The sequence below is a fragment of the Myotis yumanensis genome, unplaced genomic scaffold, assembly GCF_028538775.1.
Source record: "Myotis yumanensis isolate MYYU_CA2020_CCGP unplaced genomic scaffold, mMyoYum1.0.hap1 SCAF_10, whole genome shotgun sequence".
Classification (NCBI taxonomy): Eukaryota; Metazoa; Chordata; class Mammalia; order Chiroptera; family Vespertilionidae; genus Myotis; species Myotis yumanensis.
The window spans coordinates 43,009,738-43,017,901 of record NW_027223761.1 but is presented as its reverse complement, the minus strand read 5'-3'; positions in this window follow the sequence as shown (position 1 = coordinate 43,017,901).

Sequence of the window (8,164 nt, the reverse complement as noted above, 5' to 3'; positions counted from 1 at the left end):
TGAGAAGCTCAATAGCTCTTGTCAGTTAATAATGGAAGGCTTTGAACTGAAAGTTATGTGAATTTTGGTGGAATTCTAGTTCTGCTAAAGTTAGGCCAAAAAAGCTATTCCATGGAAATCACTGATTCACTTATTCTGTGTGTATTTTTTTCCTGCCATTTTACATTCAGTTTAAAAAAATTTTTATTTGCTTCTAGTTCTTTTAACACCTGGGGTGACTTTTTCTCTATTTCTTCAGTACAGCCCACATACCAATCATCAACCGTGTTGTTGGCCACGTCTGTACTCAGAACTCACAGAATAGGTTTCTTGCTCAGAATGAAATTTCATGCATTCCTGCCACAGAGCTCATATATGAAACATGTATCATGAAACCACACAAACTTTCCTATGAAGAATTAAATTTATGGCTTTGATTTAGCCTTATGATTTAAAAAAATTCTTCCAATTTAGGATCTGTAATCACTAACAGACCCTAGTCAGACTCTACCCCAGGGGTCTTCTTGTTTCATGAGAGATGAAGGGAGCTGTCCGGAGGATGATAAAAGCTATGAATCCTCCCTGGAGAAAATTGCCATAGACAAAATATGCATTCAATTTTCAGGTACCTAAGAATCTTAGTTATCCTATTCATAGACCCATATGCCAATCTTGACTGGGTAAATGTATTAAAAATATCTATAGAAAGAAAGTATCCACCAAAAGATTTATTGGTTAGATATGCTTATAGAAAAAAGGAACCACAAGGACACACACCATCAGCGTCCATCCAAATATCATCGATGGAAGAGAAGACTCTGGACCAAAAAATCCATCAAATGTTCTGGATGAGTAGCTATTTGTTGAGAAAAAGATGTGAGGCAAATGGCCCACGGTAATGAATATTCAGGCACCTTTGTGGGAGCCTCTATGAATTGTGTAACACTTACCTCCCTGGATTGAGAAGCCGAATAGCTCTTGTCAAATAATACAGAAGGCTTTGAATGGAAAGTTATGTGAGTTTTGATGGAATTCTAGCTCTGCTAAAGTTAGGCCATGAGGGCTGTTCCATGGAAATCGCAGATTCACTTATTCTGGTTTATTCTTTTCCTTCAATTTTTCTTCTGCCCTTTCACATTCCATAGACACAAAATATGCATTCAATTTTCCTGGGAGCAGGGGAAGAGTGTCACCCCAACTTAATGTGAAGTCATTAACCTTTCAAATAATCAAATTCCCTTTGTTTTGAAGTCATGCGTGCTAGGCAAATTTCTGATTGTAATTTGACTCCTTGGGTAGCCTACCTATTGGGCAAAAGTGCCCTGACCAGAGAATATAAATATCCAGTCCCCTCTGCAGAAAGAGTTCCAGCTGAATTACGAACCTAGTTATTCTGTGTGTTTTTAATACAGCATTCTCTGTGAAATTGATTAATAAGAGTCCACACATAAAAGATGATTCTATGTCTCTGAACTTTTGTAGCAAGGAAAATACCTCAATAAAAGATTGATCCATGTTTCTAAGCCTGCAAGGCAGAGGGCATAAGATAGATTTGTCAAATTTCTAATTTAAATCTACCAAATGTGTTGTATTAGGACAAAGAGTCACTAACCTTATAAATTTTATTCTGGGCCTAAATGAGAAGAGTCAGAAATGGAATTTTGAGTCCTTTCTGCACAACAAAGGGGTTTAGGCTATTTATATACTTTAGGAGTTACAGACACCAGTCACAGTTATGCAGTTTCCCATGACAACCAATTATTATGCAACTAGAGGCCTGGGCACACAAAATTTTGTGCCCTGGCAGGGGTGGGGAGGCAGACTCCCTCAACCCGACCTGTGCCCTCTCACAGTCTGGGACCCCTCAGGAGATAACCACCTGCTGGCTTAGGCCCGCATCCCGGGTCGCAGATGGCAGGCCTGGATCCTGCGCTGGGTCGCACACGGCAGGCCCGGATGGCGGTGGGGTGGGCGGCCAATGGCGCTGTTCCGCCCATCTTTGTTGGGTTAATTTGCATACTCTTCTGATTGGTTGAAGGGCATAGCGAAGGTATGGTCAATTAGCAACTTTGTCTTTTATTAGTGTAGATGCTTTGAGATTCGAGGTTTCCTACCATAGTAAATAATATTAAAATTTTTTTATTAATTAAATGTTTATTGTTCAGATTATTACATTTGTTCCTCTTTTTCCCCCCATAACTCCCCTCCACCCAGTTCCCACCCCTCCCTCCTCCCTCACTTCCCACCCACTGTCCTCATCCATAGGTGCACGATTTTTGTCCAGTCTCTTCCTGCATCCCCCTCAGCCCTCTCCCCCCCAAGAATAGCCTGTCCACTCCCTTTCTATGCCCCTGATTCTATTATAATCACCAGTTCATTCTGTTCATCAGATTATTCACTTGATTTTCAGATTCACTTGTTGATAAATGTGTATTTGTTGTTCATAATTTGTATCTTTACCTTTTTCTCCTTCTTCCTCTTCTTAAAGGATACCTTTCAGCATTTCATATAATACTGGTTTGGTGGTGATGAACTCCATTAGCTTTTTCTTATCTGTGAAGCTCTTTATTTGACCTTCAATTCTGAATGATAGCTTTGCTGGATAAAGTAATCTTGGTTGTAGGTTCTTGGCATTCATCACTTTGAATATTTCTTGCCACTCCCTTCTGGCCTGCAAAGTTTCTGTTGGGAAATCAGCTGACAGTCGTATGGGTACTCCCTTGTAGGTAACTGACTTTCTTTCTCTTGCTGCTTTTAGGATTCTCTCTTTGTCTTTTGCTCTTGGCATTTTAATTATGATGTGTCTTGGTGTGTTCCTCTTTGGATGCCTTTTGTTTGGGGTTCTCTGCGCTTTCTGGACTTGTAAGTCTATTTCTTTCACCAGGTAAGGGAAGTTTTCTGTCATTATTTCTTCAAATAGGTTTTCAATATCTTGCTCTCTCTCTTCTTCTGGCACCCCTATAATTCGGATGTTGGTACGCTTGAAGCTGTCCCAGAGGCTCCTTACACTATCTTCGTATTTTTGGATTCTTTTTTCATTTTGCTTTTCCGGTTGGGTGTTTTTTGCTTCTTCATATTTCAAATCTTTGACTTGATTCTTGCAATCCTCTAGTCTGCTGTTGGGAGTCGTTTAATATTCTTTATTTCAGTCAGTGTATGCTTAATTTCTAGTTGGTCCTTTATCACAACCTCGAGGATCTCATTAGATTTCTTGTAGATCTCATTAAGTTTAACAGCAGTTTCTAGAAAATTCTTGAAAAACCTTAAAAGTGTGGTTTTGAACTCTATATCCAGTCGTTTGCTTTCCTCCATTTCTGTCATTTGTGTCCTTTTTCTTTGTCTCCACATTTTTTATGCTTGCCTGTGTTGATAAAGTGGTTTTCTGTGCTAAGTGTCCTCTAGGGCCCAGTGGTTCAGCCTCCCCAATTACCTGAGGTGGACACTCTTGGTGCACCCCTTTGTGAGCTTTGTGCACCGTCTTGTTGTAGTTAAGCCTTGATTGTTGTAGGTATCACTGGGAGGAGTTGACCTCCAGGCCAATTGGCTGTGAGAATCAGCTGTGTCTGCAGTGGGAGAACTTCTGTGCTGGAGACACCCCTCTGGGGCAAGACTTGCTTCATTGGGGCTTTGGTGCTCACTGAGTCTGCCCCCTGAGTGTGTCTTTTATGGTTCCACAGAGCTTCAAACTGGATGGTCCCACTCTGACCTCTGGGCTTCCTGGCTCCTGGATCTCTAGGGAGGTGCTAATCTAGCCTTTGCCTAAGGCTATAGAGCAAAAGGCTCCCTGCAGGGCTTGGGCGGGTTGGGTCCCACGGGATCAACAGGGCGGGGCTAGCAGTTATGGGGTCCCTCTTCTCAGTGTCCCAGAAATCCCTGCAAGCCCCTCGGAGGGAAAGCTGCCCTCGGGTTCCAACTGATGCCAGACAGTCCCGCTTCTCCCGTATGAGTCTGGGTCCCTAGAGACTCGCCCGGAACTGGAGCTCAGAGCCTGAGACTCCCTCCCGATTGAGCGCCCTCAGCCGCCAGCCCCCTCTGTGTGTGCCTCATACCTTAGTATTTTACTTCCGCACTGGGCCTCCTCTGAGTCTCAGTATGCTTTTCTCTTTCCTTCTAGTTGTGGAACTTCCACTCAGCCAGCCTTCCTGTGGTTCTGGATGATGTCAGTTTCGTCTTTTAGTTGTATTTTTGAAGTGATTGTGCGAGGCAGCAAACTCCTGTGTTTACCTATGCCGCCATCTTGGTTTCTCCGGAAATAATATTAAAATTTTGAAGACCCTGCCCTAACCTATTTGGCTCAGTGGATAGAGCGTCGGCCTGCAGACTCAAGAGTCCGAGGTTTGATTCTGGTCAAGAGCATGTACCTTTGTTGCAGGCACATCCCCAGTAGGGAGTGTGTAGGAGGCAGCTGATTGATGTTTCTCTCTATCCTCCCTTCCTCTCTGTACAAAAAATAAAAAAAAATCAATAAAATATATTTTAAAAAAATTTTTTGAAGACCCAATGTTTTTTGTTAATCCTCACCTGAGAATATTTTTTTTTTCCATTGCTTTTGAGAGAGAGAGGGAGGAGAAGAGAAAGAGATTGAGAGAGAGAGAGAGAGAAACACCAATGTGGGAGAGACATATCGATTGGTTGCCTCCTGTACCCACCCCGCCCAGGGTAGGGAGCAAACCCGCTGGCAACACAGGTATGTGCCCTTGGCCCTTCTGTGTGCAGGCCAATACTCTAACCATTGAGCTAGGCCAGCCAGGGTGAAGACCCAGTGTTTTTAAAGAGACTTTCCAGATAACTTTACAAAGCTAGAATATATTGAAAGGGATGGCTACAAATAAAATCCCGAGAGCTATGGTCTATTCATGAGAGCTATAGTCTTGTGACTGCTATTCTCAGCCTTCACTTTTCTCTAACAAGGTCTTGAGAATGGCTTCATCGCTCTGAATTTCATCTCTGTTACACCTTAATAATATTTCTCTCTCTACAGTTTCTTTTCACAGCCAAATAATAGATAAGAAGGCTGAAATCTCTGACTTCAGCATGATTTTATTAGCCAGAACTCAATGAGAACTGCAATATTTGTACAAACCTAGGAATTAATACATCAAATGTGAAAAAGTAAATTTTAAGAAAAATATTCAAATATCACCCAGCGCATGAATGGTCTCCTTGGTCGAGTCTAACCTCTCAGTCTGGTCTCTAAGTCCTGAAACAGATTGTCCCCACTCCACCCATGTATCCACATTCCCCTCAATCCCAGACCAGTCTCTGTACCAGCCAGGCAAAGTGTCTCAGTGTGGGTTCCCTCAGTGGCCAGCCTACTGCAAGATCCCAGTGCAGGCAGTTTATTTGGAGGATGCAGGGGCCACCTACAGGGGAGATAGAGAAGTGACATAGGGAAGGGAAGGCAGCCAGAGAAGGGTATGTTACTAAGCCAACTTGTCAAAGACCAACTAGAAAAGGGTACAAAGCATACCTCAGACTCATCTCACTAGAGAGATGGGGGAGCTGAGGTATTTTACACCAGGTCTCATCAGTCATTGGCCCAGGGCTGATCCATGAAGTGTTCATCCCCAGCACTTCCAGCTTGCTGAGTGTGGGTGAGTGAGACAGCTTTCTGTGGTTCTGGAACAGCCCTCAGGTACAGAAATATATCAGGTATAGAGATGGTTGTCTGAGGAAGATACAAGCAGGGCACTGAGAGCATCCTATATAATAAAAGCCCAGCGACCATAGCAGCAGAATGACCAGAATGACCGCTTGACCAGTCACCATGAGGTGCACTGACCACCTCTCCAATCCCTACACAATGCTGCTCTGCGGGTGAGAACCCTTCTACCTTCTCCTGCACACAAACACTTCAGGCAGTGAATTTCCGGAACGTTTCTCATGTTGCCATTTTCTAAGGAAATATCTGGAACAACTTAGTTGTTTGAATTCTAAGAGAACAGTGTTGGTGTCTGCCGAGTCAGTATCTTGTATGTTAACTAGAGGCCCGGGTGCATGAAATTCGTGTACTTGCCGGGGGCTGGGGAGGGGGGGTCCCTCAGTGTGGCCTGTGCCCTCTCACAGTCTGGGAGCCCTGGGGGGTTGTCCAACTGACAGCTTATTGGGCTAGGGAGGCAGGTTTAGCCACACCCCCGGAAAGGTTCAGTGCACTTCTGCTGCGGAGACAGCACCACTGCTGATGGGACCGGGTGTTGGGGGAAATGAGTTTAACCCTGAGGGGCCGCTTAAGCCTGCCTTCACCTGGGTCTGGAGTTGTAGGGAGGAGAGGCGTGCCTGGCCCCAGCGGAGGGGGCCCAGCAGCGGCAGGCCACGGGCCTGGGGTGCCTCGGGGGCGCTGAAGGGTTGTCGCAGGCGTGCTATTGTTGTGGGCGCCCCTGGTGGGGGTGGCAGGGGAAGAGATTGGGAGTCAGAGATACAGGCTGCAGCTATCCCCAAGGCTGGGTCTTCTTCTGTCTGGTCAGCCTCCCCATCCCCCCGGGGGTATGGGGGCTGAGGTGGGATGTCCATGCAGGGGGATTGGAAGAGTTCCCTGTGGCTGCTTCATCTTCATTCTTTGCAGTCCAGGCTCCTGTCAAGCACTCTCCTCAGACCCCCGGGAACTTGGCCCCGGCCGCTCTGCCCCTCCATGGCTCCCTGCAGCCCCTGCCCCACTCGGCTCTCCCTACCGTGGGGTTGGCTAGAACAGATGAGGTTACGCAATTAGCAGCTGTTTGTGATTTGGAATTGGGGGAGGAAGGGAAAAGAAGGAAGTTATATCCTTCTAATATTGCCTGTTCGTCATTTATCAGATAGCGTTCTGCTTTATTTATTCCCCAGGTGTTTTGCAACAATGTGCCTTTTTCAACTAGGAAATCAACAGACATAAAATGGATGCTTTATTTCATCAAAGTGCTTCTTTCTGCTGAAGTTGATCATAAACTTTTAATGACCCCTGTATGCCAGATTTTCTTTTTTTTAATTTAGGAAGAGAGAGAAACATTGATCAGTGGCCTCCTGCAAACCCCCTCAAAACCTGGCCATGTGTCCTGAAGGGGAATTGAATTGGCAACCTTTCCATGCACAGGAGAACGCCCAAGCCACTGGGGAACACCCGCCAGGTCTGTATGCCAGATTTTTTAAAAATATTTTTTTTATTGATTTCAGAAAAAGAAGAAGGGAGAGGACAAGAGAGATAGAAACATCAATGATGAGAATCACTGATCGGCTGCCCCCTTCACACCTCCAACTAGGGATTGAGCCCACAACCCAGGCATGTGCCTTACACTGGAATCAAACCTGGGACTCTTCAGTCCGCAGGCTGACATTCTATCCACTGAGCCAAACCAGCTAGGGCTGTATGCCAGATTTTAACTGCAAAGAATTTAGGATTTATTGTAGCCAATTATGTGCAGACCTATGGACTCTATCCTATCAGGAGTATTAGTTTTCACTGCTTAATTAGAATAACCCCTCCTAACACTTCACCCCCTTCCTCTCCCTAGTCTATTCCCTTCCCTTGTTCCTTGCCTTTGTTTTATTCTTTGACAGTGAATTACATAACCTCGGTGCCTCAATTGTTAAATTGGAGAAAAATAGAACTTACCTTATAGGGTTATTATGAGGGCTAAATGTCTAAACATATTAAGTGCTTAGAACAATGGAGAACAATGAGTGCCTAATACATAGTAAGTACCCAATACATTCGAGTTATATTGTTATTGTTATGTCAAAAAATTTCTTTATAGCTTGTGCTTTTTTTTTTTTTTTTGTCTTAAGAAATACTTCCCCAGTCAATAGAGAGCTATTGTTAAAGTAAGTTGACAAGGTTTGGTGACTGCTTGGGTTTCTGGTGGGGTGGTGCAGGGAGGATTTATCTAACACAGCTCTGGTATTTCTGGCTCAATCAATCAGGGCTTCAAGGATATTTGTGAGAAGTATAAGACATGAAACTTCTCAACTGTGAAAATGCCAGCATCACATCTAATGACCTGGGAGAATTTCCTGGGCAAAGAATACAACTAGTAGTAATATCTAGTCACAGAAAAGCAAGGTGTGTTTATCAGTGGTTTATTGCTTTAGATTATAACATTCATCAAGATTAATTTGCATTTTAAAGACCTTTACTGCTGACAGTGTGTAAAAGCATTGCTTTTTAATCACAGCGAAGTGTTGAGAGACTAGGGCAGTGGCTGTCAACCTTCTG